Below are 15,838 nucleotides of genomic sequence, written 5' to 3'. Positions count from 1 at the left end.
GGGGCCAGCCAAAACCATGGTATTGGAGGCGGGGCCAGCTGTATCCATGGTATTGGAGGAGGGACCAGCCGTATCCATGGAACTGGAGGCAGGGCCAGACAAAACCATGGTTTTGGATGAGGGGCCAGCCAAAACCATGGTATTGGAGGCGGGGAAACCCAAAACCATGGTTTTGTAGTCGGGGCCAGCCAAAACCATGGTATAGGAGGCGGGGCCAGCCAAAACCATGGTATTGGAGACAGGGCCAGCCGTATCCATGGTATTGGAGGCGGGGTCAGCCGTTTCCATGGAACTGGAGGCGGGCCAGCCAACACCATGGTATTCGAGGCGGGGCACCCCAAAACCATGTTATTGGAGACAGGGCCAGCTGTATCCATGGTATTGGAGGCGGGGCCAGCCATATCGATGGTATTGGAGGCGGGGTCAGCCGTTTTCATGGAACTGGAGGCGGGGCCAGCCAAAAGCATGGTATTGGAGGCGGGGCCACCCAAAACCATGGTTTTGGAGGCAGGGCCAGCCAAAAGCATGGTATTGGAGGCGGGGCAAGCCATATCCATGGTATTGGAGGTGGGGCCAGCCGTTTCCATGGAACTGGAGGCGGGCCAGCCAAAACCATGGTATTGGAGGCGGGGCCACCCAAAACCATGGTTTTGGAGGCAGGGCCAGCCAAAACCATGGTATTGGAGGCGGGGCCAGCCATATCCATGGTATTGGAGGTGGGGCCAGCCGTTTTCATGGAACTGGAGGCGGGCCAGCAAAAACCATGGTATTGGAGGCGGGGCCACCCAAAACCATGGTTTTGAAGGCGGGGCCAGCCAAAACCATGGTATTGGAGGCGGGGCCAGCCATATCCATGGTATTGGAGGCGGGGCCAGCCGTTTTCATGGAACTGGAGGCGGGGCCAGCCAAAACCATGGTATTGGAGGCAGGGCCAGCCAAAAGCATGGTATTGGAGGCGGGGCCAGTCAAAACCATGTTATTGGAGGCGGGGCCAGCCAAAACCATTGTATTGGAGGCGGGGCCAGCCGTATCCATGGAACTGGAGGCAGGGTCAGAGAAAACCATGGTTTTGGAGGAGGGGGCCAGCCAAAACCATGGTATTGGAGGCGGGGAAACCCAAAACCATGGTTTTGTAGACGGGGCCAGCCAAAACCATGGTATAGGAGGCAGGACCTGCCAAAACCATGGTTTTGGAGACAGGGCCAGCCGTATCCATGGTATTGGAGGCGGGGCCAGCCATTTCCATGGAACTGGAAGCGGGGCCAGCCGTTTCCATGGAACTGGAGGCGGGCCAGCCAAAACCATGGTATTGGAGGTGGGGCCACCCAAAAGCATGGTTTTGGAGGTGGGGCCAGCCAAAACCATGGTTTTTTAGGCGGGGCCAGCCAAAACCATGGTATTGCAGGCGGGGCCAGCCATATCCATGGTATTGGAGGCAGGGCCACCCAAAACCATGGTTTTGGAGGCGGGGCCAGCCAAAACCATGGTATTGGAGGCGGGGCCAGCCATATCCATGGTATTGGAGGTGGGGCCAGCCGTTTTCATGGAACTGGAGGCGGGCCAGCCAAAACCATGGTATTGGAGGCGGGGCCACCCAAAACCATGGTTTTGGAGGCGGGGCCAGCCAAAACCATGGTATTGGAGGTGGGGCCAGCCATATCCATGGTATTGGAGGCGCGGCCAGCCGTTTTCATGGAACTGGAGGCGGGGCCAGCCATATCCATGGTATTGGAGGCAGGGCCACCCAAAACCATGGTTTTGGAGGCGGGGCCAGCCGTTTCCATGGAACTGGAGGCGGGCCAGCCAAAACCATGGTATTGGAGGCGGGACCACCCAAAACCATGGTTTTGGAGGCGGGGCCAGCCAAAACCATGGTTTTGGAGGCGGGGCCAGCAAAAACCATGGTATTGGAGGCGGGGCCACCCAAAACCATGGTATTGGAGGCGGGGCCACCCAAAACCATGTTTTTGGAGGCGGGGCCAGCCAAAACCATGGTATTGGAGGCGGGGCCAGCCATATCCATGGTATTGGAGGCGGGGCCAGCCGTTTTCATGGAACTGGAGGCGGGCCAGCCAAAACCATGGTATTGGAGACGGGGCCAGCCAAAAGCATGGTATTGGAGGCGGGGCCAGTCCAAACCATGTTATTGGAGGCGGGGCCAGCCAAAACCATTGTATTGGAGGCGGGACCAGCCGTATCCATGGAACTGGAGGTAGGGCCAGAGAAAACCATGGTTTTGGAGGAGGGGGCCAGCCAAAACCATGGTATTGGAGGCGGGGAAATCCAAAACCATGGTTTTGTAGACGGGGCCAGCCAAAACCATGGTATAGGAGGCAGGGCCAGCCAAAACCATGGTATTGGAGACAGGGCCAGCCGTATCCATGGTATTGGAGGCGGGGCCAGCCGTTTCCATGGAACTGGAGGCGGGCCAGCCAACACCATGGTATTGGAGGCGGGGCCACCCAAAACCATGGTTTTGGAGGCGGGGCCACCCAAAACCATGGTTTTGGAGGCGGGGCCAGCCAAAACCATGGTATTGGAGGCGGGGCCAGCCATATCCATGGTATTGGAGGCGGGGCCAGCCGTTTTCATGGAACTGGAGGCGGGCCAGCCAAAACCATGGTATTGGAGGCGGGGCCACCCAAAACCATGGTTTTGGAGGCAGGGCCAGCCAAAACCATGGTAATGGCGGCGGGGCCAGCCATATCCATGGTATTGGAGGCAGGGCCAGCCGTTTTCATGGAACTGGAGGCCGGGCCAGCCAAAACCATGGTATTGGAGGCGGGGAAACCCAAAACCATGGTTTTGTAGACGGGGCCAGCCAAAACCATGGTATAGGAGGCAGGGCCAGCCAAAACCATGGTATTGGAGACAGGGCCAGCCGTATCCATGGTATTGGAGGCGGGGCCAGCCGTTTCCATGGAACTGGAGGCGGGCCAGGCAAAACCATGGTATTGGAGGCGGGGCCACCCAAAACCATGGTTTTGGAGGTGGGGCCAGCCAAAACCATGGTATTGGAGGCGGGGCCAGCCATATCCATGGTATTGGAGGCGGGGCCAGCCGTTTTCATGGAACTGGAGGCGGGCCAGCCAAAACCATGGTATTGGAGGCGGGGCCACCCAAAGCCATGGTTTTGGAGGCAGGGCCAGCCAAAACCATGGTAATGGAGGCGGGGCCAGCCATATCCATGGTATTGGAGGCAGGGCCAGCCGTTTTCATGGAACTGGAGGCGGGGCCAGCCAAAACCATGGTATTGGAGGCAGGGCCAGCCAAAGCATGGTATTGGAGGCGGGGCCAGTCAAAACCATGTTATTGGAGGCGGGGCCAGCCAAAACCATTGTATTGGAGGCGGGGCCAGCCATATCCATGGTATTGGAGGTGGGGCCAGCCGTTTTCATGGAACTGGAGGCGGGCCAGCAAAAACCATGGTATTGGAGGCAGGGCCAGCCGTTTTCATGGAACTGGAGGCGGGGCCAGCCAAAACCATGGTATTGGAGGCAGGGCCAGCCAAAGCATGGTATTGGAGGAGGAGCCAGCCAAAACCATGGTATTGGAGGCGGGGCCAGCCAGAACCATGGTTTTAGAGGCGGGCCAGCCAATACCATGTAAATGGAGGCAGGGCCAGCCAAAACTATGGTATTACAGGCGGGGCCAGCCAAAACCATGGTATTGGAGGCGGGGCCAGCTGTATCCATGGTATTGGAAGCGGGAACAGCCGTATCCATGGAACTGGAGGCAGGGCCTGCCAAAACCATGGTTTTGGAGGAGGGGCCAGAAAAAACCATGGTATAGGAGGCGGGGCCAGCCAAAACCATGGTATTGGAGACAGGGCCAGCCGTATCCATGGTATTGGAGGCGGGGCCAGCCCTTTCCATGGAACTGGAGGCGGGCCAGCCAAAACCATGGTATTGGAGGCCAGGCCACCCAAAACCATGGTTTTGGAGGCGGGGCCAGCCAAAACCATGGTATTGGAGGCCGAGCCAGCCAAAACCATGGTATTGGAGGCCAGGCCACCCAAAACCATGGTTTTGGAGGCGGGGCCAGCCAAAACCATGGTATTGGAGGCGGGGCCAGCCAAAACCATGCTATTGGAGGCGGGGCCAGCCATATCCATGGTATTGGAGGCGGAGCCAGCCAAAACCATGGTATTGGAGGCGGGGCCAGCCAAAACCATGGTTTTAGAGGAGGGGGCAGCCAAAATCATGGTATAGGAGGGGGGCCAGCCAAAACCATGGTTTTGGAGGCGGGGCCAGCCAAAACCATGGTATTGGAGGCGGGGCCAGCCAAAACCATGGTATTGGAGGCGGGGCCAGCCGTATCCATGGTATTGGAGGCGGGGCCAGTGAAAACCATGGTATTGGAGGTGGGGCCAGCCAAAACCATGGTTTTAGAGGCGGGCCAGCCAAAACCATGTAAATGGAGGTGGGCCAGCCAAAACTATGGTACTGGAGGCGGGGCCAGCCAAAACCATGGTTTTGGAGGCGGGGCCAGCCAAAACCATGGTATTGGAGGCGTGGCCAGCCAAAACCATGGTATTGGAGGCGGGGCCAGCCGTATCCATGGTATTGGAGGCGGGGCCAGCCGTTTCCATGGAACTGGAGGCGGGCCAGCCAAAACCATGGTATTGGAGGCGGGGCCACCCAAAACCATGGTTTTGGAGGCGGGGCCAACCAAAACCATGGTATTGGAGGCGGGGCCAGCCAAAACCATGGTATTGGAGGCGGGGCCAGCCGTATCCATGGTATTGGAGGCGGGGCCAGCCGTTTCCATGGAACTGGAGGCAGGGCCAGCCAAAACCATGGTATTGGAGGCAGGGCCAGACAAAACCATGGTATTGGAGGCGGGGCCAGCCAAAACCATGGTATTGGAGGCGGGGCCAGCCATATCCATGGTATTGGAGGCGGAGCCAGCCAAAACCATGGTATTGGAGGCGGGGCCAGCCAAAACCATGGTTTTAGAGGAGGGGGCAGCCAAAACCATGGTATAGGAGGGGGGCCAGCCAAAACCATGGTTTTGGAGGCAGGGCCAGCCAAAACCATGGTATTGGAGGCGGGGCCAGCCAAAACCATGGTATTGGAGGCGGGGCCAGCCGTATCCATGGTATTGGAGGCGGGGCCAGCCAAAACCATGGTATTGGAGGCGGGGCCAGCAAAACCCATGGTTTTAGAGGCGGGCCAGCCAAAACCATGTAAATGGAGGTGGGGCAAGCCAAAACTATGGTATTGGAAGTGGGGCCAGCCAAAACCATGTAAATGGAGGCAGGGCCAGCCAAAACAATGGCTATACAGGCGGGGCCAGCCAAAACCATGGTATTGGAGGCAGGGCCAGCTGTATCCATGGTATTGGAGGAGGGACCAGCCGTATCCATGGAACTGGAGGCAGGGCCAGACAAAACCATGGTTTTGGATGAGGGGCCAGCCAAAACCATGGTATTGGAGGCGGGGAAACCCAAAACCATGGTTTTGTAGACGGGGCCAGCCAAAACCATGGTATAGGAGGCGGGGCCAGCCAAAACCATGGTATTGGAGACAGGGCCAGCCGTATCCATGGTATTGGAGGTGGGGCCAGCCAAAAGCATGGTATTGGAGGCGGGGCCACCCAAAACCATGGTTTTGGAGGCAGGGCCAGCCAAAACCATGGTATTGGAGGCGGGGCCAGCCATATCCATGGTATTGGAGGTGGGGCCAGCCGTTTCCATGGAACTGGAGGCGGGCCAGCCAAAACCATGGTATTGGAGGCAGGGCCACCCAAAACCATGGTTTTGGAGGCAGGGCCAGCCAAAACCATGGTATTGGAGGCGGGGCCAGCCATATCCATGGTATTGGAGGTGGGGCCGGCCGTTTTCATGGAACTGGAGGCGGGCCAGCAAAAACCATGGTATTGGAGGCGGGGCCACCCAAAACCATGGTTTTGAAGGCGGGGCCAGCCAAAACCATGGTATTGGAGGCGGGGCCAGCCATATCCATGGTATTGGAGGCGGGGCCAGCCGTTTTCATGGAACTGGAGGCGGGGCCAGCCAAAACCATGGTATTGGAGGCAGGGCCAGCCAAAAGCATGGTATTGGAGGCGGGGCCAGTCAAAACCATGTTATTGGAGGCGGGGCCAGCCAAAACCATTGTATTGGAGGCGGGGCCAGCCGTATCCATGGAACTGGAGGCAGGGTCAGAGAAAACCATGGTTTTGGAAGAGGGGGCCAGCCAAAACCATGGTATTGGAGGCGGGGAAACCCAAAACCATGGTTTTGTAGACGGGGCCAGCCAAAACCATGGTATAGGAGGCAGGGCCAGCCAAGACCATGGTTTTGGAGACAGGGCCAGCCGTATCCATGGTATTGGAGGCGGGGCCAGCCGTTTCCATGGAACTGGAAGCGGGGCCAGCCGTTTCCATGGAACTGGAGGCGGGCCAGCCAAAACCATGGTATTGGAGGTGGGGCCACCCAAAACCATGGTTTTGGAGGTGGGGACAGCCAAAACCATGGTTTTTTAGGCGGGGCCAGCCAAAACCATGGTATTGCAGGCGGGGCCAGCCATATCCATGGTATTGGAGGCAGGGCCACCCAAAACCATGGTTTTGGAGGTGGGGCCAGCCAAAACCATGGTATTGGAGGCGGGGCCAGCCATATCCATGGTATTGGAGGTGGGGCCAGCCGTTTTCATGGAACTGGAGGCGGGCCAGCAAAAACCATGGTATTGGAGGCGGGGCCACCCAAAACCATGGTTTTGAAGGCGGGGCCAGCCAAAACCATGGTATTGGAGGCGGGGCCAGCCATATCCATGGTATTGGAGGCGGGGCCAGCCGTTTTCATGGAACTGGAGGCGGGGCCAGCCAAAACCATGGTATTGGAGGCAGGGCCAGCCAAAAGCATGGTATTGGAGGCGGGGCCAGTCAAAACCATGTTATTGGAGGCGGGGCCAGCCAAAACCATTGTATTGGAGGCGGGGCCAGCCGTATCCATGGAACTGGAGGCAGGGTCAGAGAAAACCATGGTTTTGGAGGAGGGGGCCAGCCAAAACCATGGTATTGGAGGCAGGGCCAGCCAAAACCATGGTTTTAGAGGAGGGGGCAGCCAAAATCATGGTATAGGAGGGGGGCCAGCCAAAACCATGGTTTTGGAGGCGGGGCCAGCCAAAACCATGGTATTGGAGGCGGGGCCAGCCAAAACCATGGTATTGGAGGCGGGGCCAGCCGTATCCATGGTATTGGAGGCGGGGCCAGTGAAAACCATGGTATTGGAGGTGGGGCCAGCCAAAACCATGGTTTTAGAGGCGGGCCAACCAAAACCATGTAAATGGAGGTGGGGCCAGCCAAAACTATGGTACTGGAGGCGGGGCCAGCCAAAACCATGGTTTTGGAGGGGGGGCCAGCCAAAACCATGGTATTGGAGGCGTGGCCAGCCAAAACCATGGTATTGGAGGCGGGGCCAGCCGTATCCATGATATTGGAGGCGGGGCCAGCCGTTTCCATGGAACTGGAGGCGGGGCCAGCCAAAACCATGGTATTGGAGGCAGGGCCAGACAAAACCATGGTATTGGAGGCGGGGCCAGCCAAAACCATGGTATTGGAGGCGGGGCCAGCCAAAACCATGCTATTGGAGGCGGGGCCAGCCATATCCATGGTATTGGAGGCGGAGCCAGCCAAAACCATGGTATTGGAGGCGGGGCCAGCCAAAACCATGGTTTTAGAGGAGGGGGCAGCCAAAACCATGGTATAGGAGGGGGGCCAGCCAAAACCATGGTATTGGAGGTGGGGCCAGCCAAAACCATGCTATTGGAGGCGGGGCCAGCCGTATCCATGGTATTGGAGGCGGGGCCAGCCAAAACCATGGGATTGGAGGCGGGGCCAGCAAAACCCATGGTTTTAGAGGCGGGCCAGCCAAAACCATGTAAATGGAGGTGGGGCAAGCCAAAACTATGGTATTGGAAGCGGGGCCAGACAAAACCATGGTTTTGGAGGCGGGGCCAGCCAAAACCATGGTATTGGAGGTGGGGCCAGCCAAAACCATGGTATTGGAGGCGGGGCCAGCCAGATCCATGGTTTTAGAGGCGGGCCAGCCAAAACCATGTAAATGGAGGCAGGGCCAGCCAAAACAATGGTATTACAGGCGGGGCCAGCCAAAACCATGGTATTGGAGGCGGGGCCAGCTGTATCCATGGTATTGGAGGAGGGACCAGCCGTATCCATGGAACTGGAGGCAGGGCCAGACAAAACCATGGTTTTGGATGAGGGGCCAGCCAAAACCATGGTATTGGAGGCGGGGAAACCCAAAACCATGGTTTTGTAGACGGGGCCAGCCAAAACCATGGTATAGGAGGCGGGGCCAGCCAAAACCATGGTATTGGAGACAGGGCCAGCCGTATCCATGGTATTGGAGGCGGGGTCAGCCGTTTCCATGGAACTGGAGGCGGGCCAGCCAAAACCATGGTATTCGAGGCGGGGCACCCCAAAACCATGTTATTGGAGACAGGGCCAGCTGTATCCATGGTATTGGAGGCGGGGCCAGCCATATCGATGGTATTGGAGGCGGGGCCAGCCGTTTTCATGGAACTGGAGGCGGGGCCAGCCAAAAGCATGGTATTGGAGGCGGGGCCACCCAAAACCATGGTATTGGAGGCGGGGCCAGCCATATCCATGGTATTGGAGGTGGGGCCAGCCGTTTCCATGGAACTGGAGGCGGGCCAGCCAAAACCATGGTATTGGAGGCGGGGCCACCCAAAACCATGGTTTTGGAGGCAGGGCCAGCCAAAACCATGGTATTGGAGGCGGGGCCAGCCATATCCATGGTATTGGAGGTGGGGCCAGCCGTTTTCATGGAACTGGAGGCGGGCCAGCAAAAACCATGGTATTGGAGGCGGGGCCACCCAAAACCATGGTTTTGAAGGCGGGGCCAGCCAAAACCATGGTATTGGAGGTGGGGCCAGCCATATCCATGGTATTGGAGGCGGGGCCAGCCGTTTTCATGGAACTGGAGGCGGGGCCAGCCAAAACCATGGTATTGGAGGCAGGGCCAGCCAAAAGCATGGTATTGGAGGCGGGGCCAGTCAAAACCATGTTATTGGAGCCGGGGCCAGCCAAAACCATTGTATTGGAGGCGGGGCCAGCCGTATCCATGGTACTGGAGGCAGGGTCAGAGAAAACCATGGTTTTGGAGGAGGGGGCCAGCCAAAACCATGGTATTGGAGGCGGGGAAACCCAAAACCATGGTTTTGTAGACGGGGCCAGCCAAAACCATGGTATAGGAGGCAGGGCCAGCCAAAACCATGGTTTTGGAGACAGGGCCAGCCGTATCCATGGTATTGGAGGCGGGGCAGCCATTTCCATGGAACTGGAAGCGGGGCCAGCCGTTTCCATGGAACTGGAGGCGGGCCAGCCAAAACCATGGTATTGGAGGTGGGGCCACCCAAAACCATGGTTTTGGAGGTGGGGCCAACCAAAACCATGGTTTTTTAGGCGGGGCCAGCCAAAACCATGGTATTGCAGGCGGGGCCAGCCATATCCATGGTATTGGAGGCAGGGCCACCCAAAACCATGGTTTTGGAGGCGGGGCCAGCCAAAACCATGGTATTGGAGGCGGGGCCAGCCATATCCATGGTATTGGAGGTGGGGCCAGCCGTTTTCATGGAACTGGAGGCGGGCCAGCCAAAACCATGGTATTGGAGGCGGGGCCACCCAAAACCATGGTTTTGGAGGCGGGGCCAGCCAAAACCATGGTATTGGAGGTGGGGCCAGCCATATCCATGGTATTGGAGGCGCGGCCAGCCGTTTTCATGGAACTGGAGGCGGGGCCAGCCATATCCATGGTATTGGAGGCAGGGCCACCCAAAACCATGGTTTTGGAGGCGGGGCCAGCCGTTTCCATGGAACTGGAGGCGGGCCAGCCAAAACCATGGTATTGGAGGCGGGACCACCCAAAACCATGGTTTTGGAGGCGGGGCCAGCCAAAACCATGGTTTTGGAGGCGGGGCCAGCAAAAACCATGGTATTGGAGGCGGGGCCACCCAAAACCATGGTATTGGAGGCGGGGCCACCCAAAACCATGTTTTTGGAGGCGGGGCCAGCCAAAACCATGGTATTGGAGGCGGGGCCAGCCATATCCATGGTATTGGAGGCGGGGCCAGCCGTTTTCATGGAACTGGAGGCGGGCCAGCCAAAACCATGGTATTGGAGACGGGGCCAGCCAAAAGCATGGTATTGGAGGCGGGGCCAGTCCAAACCATGTTATTGGAGGCGGGGCCAGCCAAAACCATTGTATTGGAGGCGGGACCAGCCGTATCCATGGAACTGGAGGTAGGGCCAGAGAAAACCATGGTTTTGGAGGAGGGGGCCAGCCAAAACCATGGTATTGGAGGCGGGGAAATCCAAAACCATGGTTTTGTAGACGGGGCCAGCCAAATCCATGGTATAGGAGGCAGGGCCAGCCGTTTTCATGGAACTGGAGGCGGGCCAGCCAAAACCATGGTATTGGAGGCGGGGCCACCCAAAACCATGGTTTTGGAGGCGGGGCCAGCCAAAACCATGGTATTGGAGGTGGGGCCAGCCATATCCATGGTATTGGAGGCGCGGCCAGCCGTTTTCATGGAACTGGAGGCGGGGCCAGCCATATCCATGGTATTGGAGGCAGGGCCACTGTAGGGGAGGACTGGCCGCGAGGCCCTCCTCACCTGCAGCCTTCTCCCCAGGTGAGGACCATGACTCGGTGGCCGTCCCCTCATGCCACCCGGGCCCAGGTGGAGGAGGGGTCACCCGCCGACACATTGCCCACACATATCCGTTCCCTGCAAATACCAAAATTCAGTTAGGCCTAGAAGCCATCTTGTTTAGCAAACATGGCGTGAGTTCAGCACACTGTAACGAGGCCCCCACCTTTGGAGGGCCTTTCATGCATCTCTGCCGCCGCAGTAGCCCTGGTAGATCCGCTGCGAGCGCGTTCCCATGAGAAAGTCGGATATGAGCTAACCCGAGATGCTAACACTGCAACATTGTATCATCCACAATGTAATATTGCACCCTGCATGACCTGGTCCGCGAGGCCGGGGTGACGGGAAAAAAGCTGAAGCATCACTATCTGAAGAAAGTAGAAAATAATTCAAGTATGGTATTAATGAACTACCTCGGTTTAAACAGATCCTGTAAACTGTGAATAAACCATAAAAGATGTAACGTTACATGATACCACCCCAGGTCTGGACTAGTGCTGCTACAACCACAGAGAAAGATGTCGACCAAATGTATAGCCTTTATTTACTCATATATGTTTTCTTAATCACCTAAAGCAGCGAGCATCAATTTCTGTAGGCCATAACCTAGAACGACCTCGTGTAACGTTTAATGTACATAAAATAATCACATCATGTAGTAAATATAATGTTAGGTAACGAAAAGGTACTCGGACCGACTGTATTAAAGAAATATGTAACGAAATGGAGATATATATGTGTGTTTAAATAACATCAAAATAAGGCGGAACATTATAAAAGTTCTGCATTCAAACGTTAGCAACGCACGAGGAAAAAACCTTTGTGAGTATATGCAAGGCCATTCTCCCTCCCACCCTACCAAGCCTGCCAGATAAGGAAGCTAAGGCCTGTGCCGCGCTCCCTCACCTCCCCCAACCAAGCTGGAGCCGCTTCAGAGAGTCAGAGGCCCTGGTACCGCACCCAAGGCCACAGCCCACCACCTGTGTTATTTACAGCACGGTAATAAACCCACGTTTTGAATCCACTGATCTACCAGCACCCTCTCGTAAAGTCCACAACCCTCCCCCTAGACCACCCCAAGAACGACCCCCATCACTGGGACAAGACACAGAGACCCATTTATATAATAACTTCTAACGCGGCAGACAGGCATGTACCAGTCGGCTCAAGCCCCAGAACTCAGCCCCTCGACCTAAAATACCGGTCAATAGGACACAGGTAAATCTCACCCCAACCGACAATCACCGGACCTCTCAAGAGGTGCATTCCTCATGTGTTGCGTTTATTTTATAAGACAAACTGCCGAGCGATTTGTTGATGAACATTAGATGTCGTTTCTTGAATAACTGCAGTGTGCATGGCCTAGGGCAAACGAGTCAGGAAAGGTATTCATCTTTGTCACAGGCTGCCCCAGCATACCAACACCGCTCGGATGACCTCAAGCTGGCCTGCCAGGCCCAACCCAACCCACGAGGCTGACCAGTGACGTCCTCACGCCAAGACCAACCACGCTGCAGCAACACCTATAGTTAGTCGACGCCACCCAATCCCAATTAACTTGTGCCCCCTATAGTGTGTAGGTTCTGATGACGTTTTTTGTATTAGAAATACGCCTGTCTTTGCTATTGTCAGACAGAGCGCTCTCGGAGGTTGCAGAGTTCTTTGCATGCCCTATTCTTTGGATAAACTCCCACTTACGCTCACCCGCACTCTGTCTTGGTCTTATTCCCACTACGGGAGAGTCCCTTATTGTCTCTCATTGCGGGGAGGATCGTGCTGAAATTGGGGGCGCTTCCTTTCACCACCCAAAACCATGGTTTTGGAGGCGGGGCCAGCCGTTTCCATGGAACTGGAGGCGGGCCAGCCAAAACCATGGTATTGGAGGCGGGACCACCCAAAACCATGGTTTTGGAGGCGGGGCCAGCCAAAACCATGGTTTTGGAGGCGGGGCCAGCAAAAACCATGGTATTGGAGGCGGGGCCACCCAAAACCATGGTATTGGAGGCGGGGCCACCCAAAACCATGTTTTTGGAGGCGGGGCCAGCCAAAACCATGGTATTGGAGGCGGGGCCAGCCATATCCATGGTATTGGAGGCGGGGCCAGCCGTTTTCATGGAACTGGAGGCGGGGCCAGCCAAAACCATGGTATTGGAGGCAGGGCCAGCCAAAGCATGGTATTGGAGGCGGGGCCAGTCAAAACCATGTTATTGGAGGCGGGGCCAGCCAAAACCATTGTATTGGAGGCGGGGCCAGCCATATCCATGGTATTGGAGGAGGAGCCAGCCAAAACCATGGTATTGGAGGCGGGGCCAGCCAGAACCATGGTTTTAGAGGCGGGCCAGCCAAAACCATGTAAATGGAGGCAGGGCCAGCCAAAACCATGGTATTGGAGGCGGGGCCAGCTGTATCCATGGTATTGGAAGCGGGAACAGCCGTATCCATGGAACTGGAGGCAGGGCCTGCCAAAACCATGGTTTTGGAGGAGGGGCCAGAAAAAACCATGGTATAGGAGGCGGGGCCAGCCAAAACCATGGTATTGGAGACAGGGCCAGCCGTATCCATGGTATTGGAGGCGGGGCCAGCCCTTTCCATGGAACTGGAGGCGGGCCAGCCAAAACCATGGTATTGGAGGCCAGGCCACCCAAAACCATGGTTTTGGAGGCGGGGCCAGCCAAAACCATGGTATTGGAGGCCGAGCCAGCCAAAACCATGGTATTGGAGGCGGGGCCAGCCAAAACCATGCTATTGGAGGCGGGGCCAGCCATATCCATGGTATTGGAGGCGGAGCCAGCCAAAACCATGGTATTGGAGGCGGGGCCAGCCAAAACCATGGTTTTAGAGGAGGGGGCAGCCAAAACCATGGTATAGGAGGGGGGCCAGCCAAAACCATGGTTTTGGAGGCGGGGCCAGCCAAAACCATGGTATTGGAGGCGGGGCCAGCCAAAACCATGGTATTGGAGGCGGGGCCAGCCGTATCCATGGTATTGGAGGCGGGGCCAGTGAAAACCATGGTATTGGAGGTGGGGCCAGCCAAAACCATGGTTTTAGAGGCGGGCCACCCAAAACCATGTAAATGGAGGTGGGGCCAGCCAAAACTATGGTATTACAGGCGGGGCCAGCCAAAACCATGGTATTGGAGGCGGGGCCAGCTGTATCCATGGTATTGGAAGCGGGAACAGCCGTATCCATGGAACTGGAGGCAGGGCCTGCCAAAACCATGGTTTTGGAGGAGGGGCCAGAAAAAACCATGGTATAGGAGGCGGGGCCAGCCAAAACCATGGTATTGGAGACAGGGCCAGCCGTATCCAGGGTATTGGAGGCGGGGCCAGCCCTTTCCATGGAACTGGAGGCGGGCCAGCCAAAACCATGGTATTGGAGGCCAGGCCACCCAAAACCATGGTTTTGGAGGCGGGGCCAGCCAAAACCATGGTTTTGGAGGCGGGGCCAGCCAAAACCATGGTATTGGAGGCCGAGCCAGCCAAAACCATGGTATTGGAGGCCAGGCCACCCAAAACCATGGTTTTGGAGGCGGGGCCAGCCAAAACCATGGTATTGGAGGCGGGGCCAGCCAAAACCATGCTATTGGAGGCGGGGCCAGCCATATCCATGGTATTGGAGGCGGAGCCAGCCAAAACCATGGTATTGGAGGCGGGGCCAGCCAAAACCATGGTTTTAGAGGAGGGGGCAGCCAAAATCATGGTATAGGAGGGGGGCCAGCCAAAACCATGGTTTTGGAGGCGGGGCCAGCCAAAACCATGGTATTGGAGGCGGGGCCAGCCAAAACCATGGTATTGGAGGCGGAGCCAGCCGTATCCATGGTATTGGAGGCGGGGCCAGTGAAAACCATGGTATTGGAGGTGGGGCCAGCCAAAACCATGGTTTTAGAGGCGGGCCAGCCAAAACCATGTAAATGGAGGTGGGCCAGCCAAAACTATGGTACTGGAGGCGGGGCCAGCCAAAACCATGGTATTGGAGGCGGGGCCAGCCGTATCCATGGTATTGGAGGCGGGGCCAGCCGTTTCCATGGAACTGGAGGCGGGCCAGCCAAAACCATGGTATTGGAGGCGGGGCCACCCAAAACCATGGTTTTGGAGGCGGGGCCAACCAAAACCATGGTATTGGAGGCGGGGCCAGCCAAAACCATGGTATTGGAGGCGGGGCCAGCCGTATCCATGGTATTGGAGGCGGGGCCAGCCGTTTCCATGGAACTGGAGGCGGGGCCAGCCAAAACCATGGTATTGGAGGCAGGGCCAGACAAAACCATGGTATTGGAGGCGGGGCCAGCCAAAACCATGGTATTGGAGGCGGGGCCAGCCATATCCATGGTATTGGAGGCGGAGCCAGCCAAAACCATGGTATTGGAGGCGGGGCCAGCCAAAACCATGGTTTTAGAGGAGGGGGCAGCCAAAACCATGGTATAGGAGGGGGGCCAGCCAAAACCATGGTTTTGGAGGCAGGGCCAGCCAAAACCATGGTATTGGAGGCGGGGCCAGCCAAAACCATGGTATTGGAGGCGGGGCCAGCCGTATCCATGGTATTGGAGGCGGGGCCAGCCAAAACCATGGTATTGGAGGCGGGGCCAGCAAAACCCATGGTTTTAGAGGCGGGCCAGCCAAAACCATGTAAATGGAGGTGGGGCAAGCCAAAACTATGGTATTGGAAGTGGGGCCAGCCAAAACCATGTAAATGGAGGCAGGGCCAGCCAAAACAATGGCTATACAGGCGGGGCCAGCCAAAACCATGGTATTGGAGGCGGGGCCAGCTGTATCCATGGTATTGGAGGAGGGACCAGCCGTATCCATGGAACTGGAGGCAGGGCCAGACAAAACCATGGTTTTGGATGAGGGGCCAGCCAAAACCATGGTATTGGAGGCGGGGAAACCCAAAACCATGGTTTTGTAGACGGGGCCAGCCAAAACCATGGTATAGGAGGCGGGGCCAGCCAAAACCATGGTATTGGAGACAGGGCCAGCCGTATCCATGGTATTGGAGGCGGGATCAGCCGTTTCCATGGAACTGGAGGCAGGCCAGCCAAAACCATGGTATTCGAGGCGGGGCAACCCAAAACCATGTTATTGGAGACAGGGCCAGCTGTATCCATGGTATTGGAGGCGGGGCCAGCCATATCCATGGTATTGGAGGCG

Source organism: Ambystoma mexicanum, chromosome 1p, assembly GCF_040938575.1.
Source record: "Ambystoma mexicanum isolate Mex_15411 chromosome 1p, UKY_AmexF1_1, whole genome shotgun sequence".
NCBI classification, from domain to species: Eukaryota; Metazoa; Chordata; class Amphibia; order Caudata; family Ambystomatidae; genus Ambystoma; species Ambystoma mexicanum.
Note: the sequence above shows the minus strand (reverse complement) of the source record.